Here is a 13,534-nt window from a genome sequence, read left to right as displayed (position 1 = left end):
ATTATTATATTCTATATAATATAAGAATATACTATATGGTATAAAAATATATCATATATATCTATAAAAAATAAATATATTCATTTTTGAATTTTTTATTCAAACTTGAATTTGAACTAGAAAATATAATTTGAATCGATTTTAAACTTGCATTCGAACCTTATAGGATTTTAGTCAAGCCAAAGTTTGGTTCAGATCGGCTCGGTTGGATTCCTAGGTAAAGGTGTTAAAAATATTGGAAAGACTCCATTTGGCTATAGATTGGTCCTCAAGTCTATATAGAAAGAGATTCGTAGATTATCATCAAATATGTTATTAGGAATTGCTAATGAAGCTGCACATGTCATTGCAAAATTTGATTTGTCCATATCTAGGACCCAAACTTGGTTTGTATTCTTTTCTGGACAATGTTGTCCGTAGAGAAAAATATTCTGAGCATATGAATGAACTTTTGCCTTGAAAAACATTTTATAAAAAAAAAAAGGATGTCGCTTATTTTTTATTTTAGGAGATTCTAAAGAGGACCACCATGGGAGATTATTATCATTGGACATCCCAAATCAGGAAGGACAGAAAATGGAAAGGAATTATTTGGTTAATTGGTTTTAAGGTCAATTGGGGACTAATTATACTATTATGTGGTTCAACCATGATCACAATTAGACCTATTCATGGGCTGGGTAGTCTGACAGGCCAGCCCGACTCAGTCTGTTCTAAGTCGGGCTTGGACATGAATTTAGGCCCATGGGCTTAAGAGCCCGAGCCTACTTGATAATATATTATATAACAAGAAATATATTTTATATAATAAAAATATATATTATGTTCTTTTCTTCGTTCCTCTTCTCTTTTTTCAAGTGGTGGTGATGTCTTTCATTATCTTTTGGTTTTGAAGTCTTTTAATATAAATAAATCAGTTTTCTGTTGAATAAAAAAGATTTTTTTTTTCAATTTTCTGGATGGGCTTTGGGATTTTTATGAGGGCCTAGTTTGAGTTTAAGATTAGGCCCAATGGTTGGGCCAAGCTTGGGCTTGGGTCTGAATGTGTTCTATTGATACAGAGAAAAGCCTGGCCCAACATCCCATGAACAGGTCTAATCACAACTCATAGGTTAAGTAAAAGATAGTGACATTACAGGCTAGCATAACATGGAAAGGGACGTGGCTGTATATACAAGTTTTGTGCATAAATTCACACAGGAAAATGTGAAGATAAATTCATATAAATTGATTTTTTATATATTTAAAATAAATGAAATACAAACTCTTTACTTTTGAGCTCTCTTACAAAAGAGATTGAAACATTTGATTCTCTATTAATGTTGTATTTTTTGCAACTTGAAAATTTATATTGGAATCGAAGTCAAGTGTTGGATGACATGTTATCTTCAGGAAATGGATGAAATTACTCCATTTGGTTGGACTTAAAAAACTTGATCAAAAGGAATTCTAATTAGAGTTCAAATCAACCCCCCACAACATCCCACAGCACATCCCTGCCATGTATTGGGAACATGTTCTGATGATAATACTAGGAATGATGATCTCATCATCGGGAGGGGCTGATTGGGTCTCTTCTAATTATCTGAACATGATGACTGTTCAGTGGGTTGTGGAACCAATGATAAAGCTACACAGGCAATGATAAAATATATGGTCCCATGTATTTTATTACAGACATCGAGCATTATCATTGGTTCCATAGCTTGTTGAACAACTATTACATTCAACTAATCATTTCTTGATCAAAAGAATGATTATGCAAAACTCATACATGGCACATACGTTTATGAGTATAAATGTATTCATTGGGTTCAAGTTGCGTCAAGTCTCTCAACGCATCAACCCTAAACTAATTAATCTGACCTGACTTTATTTTTTAACCCTAACCCAGCCTATAAGCCATGTTTGGTGAAAAATTGGGAGAGTCCAAATTAGCTGCCAGTCAAGTCATTTGAAGGGCTATCTGCTTCAACCTCCTTGAATAACTAACTAGTCCAGAGTGCTTAAAAGTATCTGAACCAGTGTAGGCAAATCTTTAGCTCAGCCGTTCCAAACAGGCCCTCAATCTCAAGTCAATTTATTAGAATTTGACATTGTCAACAAATGATGAACTCATGACATCCCATTACAAGAGGAGATCCCTTGTAGATTGGGTTGTGGAAAAACCAATCCAATTGACTGTAAACCCTTAATTTGATTAATAACCGGTGGTCTTTCATTTAGGCACATAAGTCTAAGAAGCATTAACATCAGTTGTTAATCACCACTAATTTCTTTTCCACATAGATCACTGGGTAGAAACAAACGTTTAATTAAACATAAATTCCTACTTTGGCAGACATCATTATTTAAATAAGAATAAGGTTTTCCAGTAAAGACAGAAATTTATCTCTAAATTAATCAACAAATCGTCACAATCATAACGAGTAGCTAAAAATTGGAGTATATATCTCATTAATTAATGGAATGAGACACGAGTTTTATCATCATAAGAGAAAGAAATCCATGTTTTGTTTCCTGTACAAGGAAAATTGGGAGTTAGTCCTGTCAGTTTCAATTTCTCGGTTATTGATTCACCATTACTTTGAAATCTGAAATTCTACCTCCAAATACTCCTTTCTCGGGCAAACTCTTATAGTCTCCTTCATCTGTTTTTTTCTTGATATTTTGTTTTAAATCCTATTCAACAGAGCTCCATGTGTATCCCAACTATATGGAGTCGGTTACCACTTACCAGATTTCTGTTTAGGCCCAGTTTGGAAGGGAGTACAAATACAAACACAAATATGTACGGTGCAAATATATAGTTTTGCACTTTACATATTTTTTTATTTGTACTCCTTCCAAACTGAGCCTTAGAGGATTGTTTAATTGCATTATTGTTGTTTATCTGCAAAACGTTTTGCATGGGACAAAACCTAATCATAAGGTGAACGGAAAAATTTGTGATACAGAAAAGATATGATATGCATGGTCAATGTAGCAAACAAGACATGTATTACCAATTCAATAAATACCACATGATTGATTATCATCAAAGTCGAACCCACCCCACCCCCCTCACAGCCTCGTCAGCCATGTATTGGAACATCTCCATACTTATACAAAGATATTCCTAATGAACAGCTGCAAGGGCTGTGAGGACTAAATCCAAACTCTATCAATACTTTCTTAACTAGATAACCAGACAATGATGACTCAATAGTTTTGATGGCCATTCACCGTTCCTCCAAAATAAAAGGTGTGCAATAAAACTCGTGCAAGTTTTACATGATATATCTGCTGGGCTGCTTTGTCCCCACCTCAGGCTCAGATTCTTGTATAATGTGTACATCAAGATAAAAAAAAAAAAAAGAGAAAAAGCAATCTACCGACCACAGGACCCAAAAGGCTATGAATCAAGATCTATTTCTCACAAAGCGCTCTTCTCAATGACTTTACAACATATTCCAGCCACACATAGGGAATATCTCCACTTTTTGTTTGTTATTTTTCATGAAAGATGTTTCTAATACAAAGTGGGATGTGGCTGGTGAGGAGCATATCCAGACTCAAAAGCTATACCTTGACCCAGATAACAGACTAGCTTCACAAGGGTGCAATAGGCTCATGAAAAATGTTGTGGATAAGAATCAATCCTTGAAACCAATAAGGTGGCCCAATCGATGGGAAGCTTTTCAACACGCCAGTGTCTAACCCACTAAGCTTATTGGGCCTGGGGACAAAATATCCATAACTCTCTGGGCCCCACCAATCTGATCAAGACCCATCATTACATGTTTGATAAAACTGTATCAATTAAGGCTTAAATTTCTCCTCTTAAACTACGTTAATTAATTACAGTAATTAAGCCCTCTGTTCAATGTCCATGAATGTGCAGAGGTCAACGGCCGCTGGATGTGAACTTCTCTGTGATTGTTAACGATGGGGTTGAATCCTTTTGCAGCCAAGAACCGAACAACTCAGACCTTGCTCTGATTCGTACTTTATTCTCCTGCGCTATCCCCTCTGCACTGAATTCCTTCGGCAAGGAAGCTTCACCTTCCAAATACATGACTACAGAAGACATGGTCGGCCTGGCTTCGGCCGCAGGATGTGAGCAAAGCAATCCAAGCTTCAGCACCAACTCCGCTTCCTCCGCCACAAATTCCTTCCCTAGTTTCGGATCCACTGTCTCCAGAATGTTTCCCCTCCCCCAACAGTCCGTCACCCAGTCCACCAGGAATATCTTCTTCGGAACTTCCTCCATCTCCACCGGTCTTCTGCCGCAGGCAACCTCGAGCAGAAATGTGCCAAATGCAAACAGGTCGGTGCTCGTGCTAGATTTGCCGGTTCTGGCCAGCTCCGGTGCAATATAGCCGGGAGTGCCGGCTAGATAGGAAGTTTGTGGATCGGCTCCTTGCTCGCTGAGCTTGGCCAGGCCAAAATCTCCTAGCTTTCCGTTCATTTCACTGTCTAATAACACATTGCTGGCCTTAATATCTCTGTGGATGACCACCTGCACCCACTGTTCGTGCAGATAAAGGAGAGCAGAAGCCACGTCCTTGATGATCTTGAACCTCTGTGCCCAATTAAGCGCCAACTTGGGTCGGTCGAAAATGAACTTGTTGAGACTGCCGTTGGACATGAAATCATAAACCAAGAGGAGCTCACCTTTACGCCGGCAGTAGCCCAGTAGTCGGACCAAGTTTGGGTGGCGGAGCCTGCCGATGGTTGCGATCTCAGCGATGAATTCTCTCATTCCTTGGGTTGAATCATGAGAAATTCTCTTCACTGCAACTTGAATCTTTGATTTGGGCAGCACCCCTTTATAGACCCGACCGAAACCTCCTCTCCCCAGAAGTTCGTTGTCTTTGAAACCATTGGTGGAAAGAAAGAGATTCCTGTAAGAGAACCTGTGAGGTCCATACTGAAGCTCCCAATCTTCGAGCACTTCCTTGTACTTTATCTTCCTCACAAACAGAATGATTAGCCAGGCGAGCACTAACCCACAAATAACACCAACAAAGGGCAACGAAATCGGCAAAATTGGTAGCTTCTTCCCTGGGCCACTTGGGAGCTTTGGCAGTCGTGACAGATCGAGCGATTCAGCCTGTCCGTTCATCTTAAAGCTCCAAGCCAATACGTCATGATCTGATCGAACAGCCCCGAAAGATGCAGAGAACCCCACGTACATCCTGTCCAGGAGGAACTCTGAAAGATCTTGTTTCAAAGACAAGAGTGGACGATTGGGTTTGGTCATGGTCGCCACGGCAGGAGCAATTGTAACATTAAGTTGCGTTTCGGCACCGTCATATTCTACCCATAACTGCAGTGGATCTCCGCTCAGGAACAATAATTTCGTAAACCCACCTCCATTATCGTCAGAATAATATCCTGCTGTAAAAGATACGTTGGAGATTAAGCCATTAAAGTCGATTCCAACATGGTTGTTGTCGATATCACTGAATTCTGGGGTCTGGATCGTGTCCAGCTCGATGGCAACAATATGACTGATTGGGTCCATGTTGGTGGTGATATTGAACAAACCCAGAAATTGGCTGGGCATGGCTGCATGAAGCTCTTTTGAAGGTGAGATGACAAAAGCCATTCCGTCGCCAGTTGCTTGTGAGCTCTTAGTGAATGCAACAACAAAAGAAGTAGAGAAGGAGAAAACGCTACCATTAAGGGAGGAGTTCTTGAATTGCAGGGGGAGAGAGTAGAAGAGGTGACCTTTCTGATAGAAGGGTCCATCCTTGTTTGTGAGTTTGACAAAACCAGTGTCTCCGACTGTTGCGTTACCATTCAGCTCCAAGGATCTGTTGTCGAACCCATAAAAGACGAAACCATCCTGAGCTTGAGAAGATGCGTGCTTCAGGTGGAATAAGAGAAAAAACAGCAGAAGATTAAGCGGGCAAGACATAGCTCACTGCCTCCTGTCTGCATAAAGATAAAAAACCATATCCATCGATCACATTTAAGGGGCTTATTTCTAATTCTTCGTCAAACGTGGGCCAACATTTGACGCGATTATTAGCTAATTTCTTTCTTTCTGTGGACCAAATTTATTAATTAAAAACTCTTCCGAGTTCGGACCAAGACCAAAATGTCTTTTTGGAATTTGGAAGCAACCAAGAAGTTGAAAATTGAAATAATAAATAATCGAATAACTTTTTTTCTTTTTTTTTTCTTTCTGGAAAATAGATGAATAACTTGGTTGATGATTTAACGTAGGCTTTGTAAATAATCGTGGTTGAGAAGAAATTTGATTTTGTGGCTACCGTTTTGATCATGTTCTATACATCTTTATTTTTTAAATGTTAATGAATTAATTTTCTTTTTTACAGTTGGCCAGGCCAAGCACTTATATATGTTACATATATTAATTCTAAATTATTTTTTGGTAAATGATACATTCTAAAATTTTAAAGAAAAAGAAAAGGTTATAAGGAATAGTTTCAAATGTCGCGACATTTCGCTAATGTCCTCCGACATATGTCGATGTTGAGGCTCACGGACATGAAAATAGATGATAATATAAAAATTACATTATTTTAGTTGATATTTCCTATATTTCGGAAATATCAATCAAATCGGTCCAAATAACAAAAAAAAGACAGGTTTTCCTATTATGCCGATAGGATGTCGACTAATGCACATTAATATTATAATATATTAGTATATTATATTAATATAATACAGTATATTAATATAAATTATTCCATTAATAATTTCTGTTTAATATTTCAAATAAAATAATTTTCAAGTAATAAAATACTAACTAGTTAGTATTTTTAAAGTATTTATTAAAATCAGAAAATGTTTGTTAAATTTTATAATAAATCATATTCTAAATTTAATATAAAAAATCAGAATAAATTTATTAAATTTTATACTAAATCATAATTTATTATAAATTTAGTATTAATAATCATAATAAATTAATTAAGTTTTATAAGAAATCAGAATTTATCATAATCTTAATACTACAAAAAGGAGAATCGGTTTATTAAATTTATAATAAAACATAATGTATTATAACTTTAATATTTAAAAAATCAGAATAAGTGTATTTCTATTTACTAGTGTGAAATAAATATATTAGAATTTATAATAAATCAGAATTAAAAATACAAAAAGAAAATATCAGATAACTTGTAAAAACATCAAAATGCATAATAAATCATTAAATCGTTATTTACTAATTTGTTATTGATCTTATTTTCTTGGCTTTATATAATGGTTGAGAATAAGATAATAGTCTAGAAATATGTATTAATGCTTCTTTTATCATTTTACAAAATATCATTGCATATTTCCATAAATTTCATAATATTTCTACAATGTCTCTAATTTTTACAATATTTCCTCTCGACATTTCCGACATATATCCTATATTTCGGTAAGCGACATTTCCATCGACATTGACGTTTTAAACCTTGATAAGGCCTAACCTGGGTTTTGTCTTGATGAAGAACGAAAATTATTTAATTCATATTGAATAAAAAATGATGAAAGATAATTATCTATTTCGACGGTGGTCTGAACAAATAACCTGAGGGAACTTCACTGAAGGAAAAGGATGTGGAAGAAAATCTGGCATGGGTCGTCAGTCTGTCTCTCTTTGCATGACATGTTACTTCACACAAATCCTTGATTTAAAACATTACAACGTTTGATGTGTATCATATGATTAGTAAATGTCTACAAGCTTTGCATATAGCAATTTTAAATGATGATACTTAACCAAACCCAAGTAATAAAGCTAAGTAATTGAAGCATGGTGTAATGGTAGATTAATTTATTGTATTCAACTTAAAGGCCCATCTCCAAATCCTTAGACTTGTAGTTGAATTGGATAGTAGATAGATATTTTGTCACCCAAACAAATATCTGAGTATGTTCAAACTCAAATCGCTTTGTTGCAAAAAAAAAAAAGAAAAAAAATAAGAAAAGGAAAAAAAAAAGAAAAAAAATCTAGGTAACCTTACTGGTTGAACCACTAACCTATTGACCTATTGAGTGGGTCATGGATAAAAACATTATTTTTTTTTTATTTTAGCCATTATCATCATTAATAACAATAATTCTTATTTTCTACACATATTTTTATTTAATATGATGATGCATATACACTATTAAAGACATGCTCAATTTTTTTTATAAATTTTAAACTATTTTCTATATTTTTTTACTATTTAATTTGTGAAATCACAAGTTGACTTGTTTGATTGATAAGGAAAAGCGGTTCCAATCAATTTTTTTGGAACAATGGTTTATTAGCTAATATTTTCCAACCAATTTTTTTTTGTATTCTATTTTCATTATTAGTAAAAACATATCTTATTTTTCACACTTAATTTTGCTAGCTTAATATGATGAACATATAATATTAGAGATGTGCTCAAAATTTTGTACAAAATTTATGGATTTTTTTTTGTATTTTTATGTTTCTATGTTTTTAAATATTTATTATTTAATTTTGACATCATAGGTTGACTTATTTGGTCCAAAAGGTTGGACTGTTGACCTACCACCTAGAAAGGAAAATGATTGTAACTTTTAGATCAGTTTTAAATTTTATATTACATTTTATCATTAATAAAAACAATTCTTGTTTATCGCACTTATTTTCGTTTAATATGATTACTATATATAATATTGAGATGTGCCAAAGTTTTTTCTATTTTTTTTTTGCATTTTTAATATTCTTTGTATGTTTTCTATTTTTTAAAAATTTTGTTATTAACTAAAACATCATAGGTGGACCCATTTGACCTGAATGGCTTCATTTTTGAATTTAGTATTTCATTCCTATCATTAATAAAAATATTTTTTATTTATCATTATTATTTTTGTTTAATATGATGGATATACAATATTAGAGATGTTTACAAAATTTTCTTTACTTTTGTATCTTTATTTATTTTAAAATTTTAGTATTTAATTGTTGCAGCATAGGTTGACTTGTTTGACCCAAAAGGTTGAATTGCACCCCCACCACCTAAAAAAGTCGGTTTGATTTTGTTTTCATGTCAATATTAAAAATATTGGTTTTTATACTTTAAAAATCATTGTTCATGGATTTAATTAGTGGAATTTAAAGTTAAGAGACAAAGATACCTTAAATATAGGCTTCAATGAGATAGAATGAGTAAGGATGCAAATGGATCAGATCAGATTTTAATCGGGGTAATCTGAATCCAATCGAATAATACAAATCGTAGATCTGGTTAGATCCTACAAACATCTATTTGAATCCGAATCTGTTAAGGATGTCTGATATTCAAATCTCACCTGATCCAATTTAATTTTTGAAAAAATTAATAAATTATTAAAAGGAAAAATCATAATATCTATCTATATATATATATGTGTGTGTGTGTGTAGAGGTGATTTGAATTTGATCCAATCACCTCTAAGAATGAGAGTTAATTTCTTCAATATAGAACTATTTTTTTGCTCTAAGGGACTACACAACGGGAAATAGGCCAACCCCCAAACCCATAATCCCCCAACCCAGATGCAGGCGGGATTTGATCTCAAGTCTCCGCTACCACTAGCAGAAGACCTTATTAACCAACTGGTTGGCACCTTGCCTTTATAATATATACATGTGTTAGACATTTTTATTTTGAGTAAACAACATGTGTCTGCTTTTAAATCCACCAAAATGTTAAATACTCGAAATTTAACATTCAATACTCAAAATTGAGTGTATAGATACTTTTAACCATAATTATAGACTTAATTTTTTTTTCGGTATCATACTATCTTATTGGTGTGTTGGATGGCATCACTTAGCGAACCAAAGTGTCATGCAGAGAGATCCTCATTGATAGTTCTAAAAATTGAAAAAGCTTGGCTATTTAAAAAAAAAAAAACAGCGTAGGTTGTTTGGGAGATTTTTGCCCATGACACATTAACCCACCTGCTTCCATGTTTGTCTTTTATGGTGTATCACTCTTTCAGTTTTTCGCATGGTTTTGAAAACTGGACCGGTTGACCCGTGAATCGATTAGATAATCGGTTCCATTTCACTTAAAAAACTGTTGATTTGGTTAGCGATCTTCTGACTTGGGTGATTGAACCATCAATCCGAACAATGGTTTTTGATCATTTTTTATTTTAATTATTTTTTTAAAATTATAATGGACCGTTCATTCAAATTGGACAATCGGACCATTTGGCCCAGGAACTAGTGGCCAAAACGGTTACATGTATAATCTGATTTTTAAAACCTTGGTTTTCTAGTCTTTTATGCCACATCAGCGTCTTGTGAGAGACAAAATCAATTAAGATTTGTTCCTCATAGAGCTTACCTCACACCGACTTCACAAGCACATTCCAGCATGTTGTAAAGGAGCGTTGTATGAGGAGCAGATCCAAACTCAACGAAACCATTTGATCCGATTCTCCTCTTTCAATCTTTTACCAAGAAATTGAAGAGTAAATAAAAAATAAAATGAGGCCTTTACTATGAGTTGCAACGAAATTACAAAATTTTAAGTGAAAATAATTTTTCATATCCCATACTATTCAACTTGTACAAGTCTAATTGCTTTCCTGTATTTGTTCACTGTCAAAATAATTTGTGTTTAGGTCTTTGTTGTGGTGTTAAGTCTCCAACGTTCCTTGCAATTTGGGGCGCTGAAAGCCTGAAACTTCTTTGTCTGAATTAACTTTTCTTTTTGTTTTAGAGAAATTTAGAGTTGGGTCCACCCTCAAAAACTTTTATTACTTTTTCAATTTTATTCATAATTCATTATTCCCTCCTTGCGTAAACTTTGATTCATTTCTCTACTTATCACTGTTTCAATTGTACAAGTATTTAACGATTTTGCAAGGTATTACATGTAAATGCTAACATATGTCAGTGCTTGAAAATAAAACATCAATTGATATAATGCTTTTTAATTTTCAGGGTCAGAATTTTTAGTCCCAAAGTACAGTTGAAGTAGATACCAGTTCGGAATTGATGCCAATTCACCAACAGACATTAATGTATAGAGCGAGGATTTTTAATATTTTGAATGTTTATAAATCTACAGTGGAATTCAGAAATCTGTATTGAACCTGCCCAAACTTTTCCCTTAAATTTATTGCACATGTTGACGTGTTTGCATTGTATTGACTATTAACTATTGAGAGGTCTTGGGATTGTCCACCAACAATGGTCCCAGGAAGTAGAAACCATATTAATTGATAGGATTGACCTCTTCCTCTTCTTCTTCCTCTTCCTCTTCCTCTTCCATCACTATCTAATATGAAATGCATGTGAATGGGATACACGCTTTTGACACGGCAATCCGACCATGGCCGGCAGGTCCAAAACATCTCCGGTATGCGTGAACTTTTCAGGTGAAAACTGAAAATTATTGATAACGGAAATGAATTATGAATGCTTCATGTAACGAACTATATAATAATCATTCTAGCTGTATGAGTCCGGATCTGCTCCCAATAGGGTTCCAACAGATGTATGGATGCACATCTCAAACATGTTTTTTATTCATTGATGGCGTCAAACTTTTGAGACAGCGACAGCAAGGTAGAGCCCACATCTAGAAAGTCTATCGGCTAGCGATGTTTGGTGGAAAATCCGGAGAACCCAATCCAACTATAATAATCTTCAGCCATTTGTATGGTTCTCTGTTTTTCAACTAGTTTTTTCAAAAAATTCGGTGCCCATTTGGAAGGGTTGAAGCACAGTCGGGCTTCTGACTTTTTTATGAGGTGGGCTCCACATTGAGTATATGTTCGGTAAAAAAGATCAGAACAAACTAGCTGAAGGGATGTCTGCTCTAACTTCATCGAATAATTTACTTGGATTGCTTCAAAGCAGCTTAATAACTAGCTTAGCTGAACCTTTGAACCTTCAGCTTGATCAATCCTCCCAGAAAGGCCTTTGGTGGAAAGAAGGGACCAGAACAAGTTTATACAAAATAGGGGTGGGTTCGAGTTTAGCCAATAAGAATATTTGATTATTCGAACTCAGCTTGCTAATGAATTATTAGGCTCAAGTTTGAGTATGATTTGAGCTAGAGACTTGAGCTCGAATCAAAAGCTTGGAAATTCGAGTTTACTTTGGCTTGATCTCGGCTGCCTCTAGTTGCAGGTCTCCTTCAGCTACTGAGGTGCTGAGTCAAGGCCTCCCTCAGCTGCCAATGTGCCAAGTAGAGGTCTCTCTTAGACGCCAAGGTGCCAAGCTGAGATCTCTCTCAACAGCCAAGGTGACACCCTATGTACATGTGTACATATTAAGCTTGCAAGCTTCACGAGCTGAATTTTATTAGGCTCGAGATTGGCTCGATTAGCAAACAAGCCTATACAGGCTCGAATTCGACTCGAACCTCGGGTTAGACCGAGCCGAGCTTGAACAGCTCATGATTAACTTAACTCGTGGTCATCCCTAATACAAAACCTAGTCATAAGAGGATGCATCTGTGCAAGTTGCAACGTTGAGTAACAAAATGGCATAAATACAATTATAAGGAAATTTTCAGCTCATGTGGGCTTTATGATCCGTTCCTCCTTTATGAGTAGGGGTGCAACTTGAACAGGCTCAATTTGAACTTCGACCAACTCAGACTGAAAATTTTACATGAGTTGGGCTTAGATTTTTTGCCCTCATGAGGCTAGAATCGGGCCTGGCCCTAGGTGGCTCAAGCTTGACCTGACCTTATTCCAACTTGAGCCCGACCTAACTATACATTTTCATATACATATATAAATATGTGTTTGTATATATATACTTGCACATTTTTATATAAATACATACAAACATATATAATTTTATAATTTTAGAATGAATTCATTAATCAGCCCCAACCCAGCTTAGACACGAATCCAACCCAATTGCATCAAATTACAAACTACAAATTCAGTCCAGTCTCGGGACTGATTAGGCCTGAATTGACCATATACTTGGCCCAGCCCGCCCGAGACCCCAATTTGTGACTTGTGAGTAGATGGAGGGTCAAGGATTCTAGATCTATTACAAATTTACAAAAGAGGCGTGTATAACGGGTGATATATGTAACTTGTTCAGTATGTATTCAGTGATTGGATTATGTAATTCATTTTATATATCTTGTTTGTAGCAGATCCAAAGCGGAACTTAGATCACGTTACACCACAGCCGCACATTAGGAACATCTCCATGTATGTATGTTAAATACATGAAAAAGATGCTTTATTGTGTGGTGGAAACTTCTCCGACGGCTCCCAAGCGAAGGGACAAGGTTAGAGTCACATCTTTTGATGCGACATGATTTTAACCTCGGGCTGCCGTAGATCATGGCCTTTTGGCCCCATCTTGATGTCACTTCATCTACGCCTCAAGGCCCCGAAAAAGTGAATTATGCTTAAATTCCGCTCTCTAATAATCCAAGGCTGAAACTGCTTAACAGCTGATGAAATTAAAGCATATTAATAGGTGTGATGTTCTTCAATACCAATGTATTTTTCCTTGTTTGTTAAAATTGTCACCCATGGTTTTTAAAAACGAACCGGTGACCCAATTGTTCAGAGATCCGATTATCGGTTCGAA

General features: G+C 35.3%; 1 pseudogene across 1 annotated transcript; it reads right to left on the bottom strand.

The window, feature by feature from the left end:
* Nucleotides 1-3,382: 3,382 nt before the first annotated feature.
* On the bottom strand, nucleotides 3,383-5,947 carry LOC104591092 (L-type lectin-domain containing receptor kinase V.9 pseudogene; annotated as a pseudogene). Its single transcript, XR_016078346.1, has one exon. The product of XR_016078346.1 is annotated as an L-type lectin-domain containing receptor kinase V.9 pseudogene (transcript).
* Nucleotides 5,948-13,534: the final 7,587 nt, after the last annotated feature.

The sequence above is a fragment of the Nelumbo nucifera genome, chromosome 7 (genome assembly GCF_055504915.1).
Source record: "Nelumbo nucifera cultivar China Antique chromosome 7, China Antique-T2T, whole genome shotgun sequence".
Lineage (NCBI taxonomy): Eukaryota > Viridiplantae > Streptophyta > Magnoliopsida > Proteales > Nelumbonaceae > Nelumbo > Nelumbo nucifera.
The sequence above is the reverse complement of the archived record's forward strand: the minus strand, read 5'-3'. Positions and strand labels throughout refer to the sequence as shown.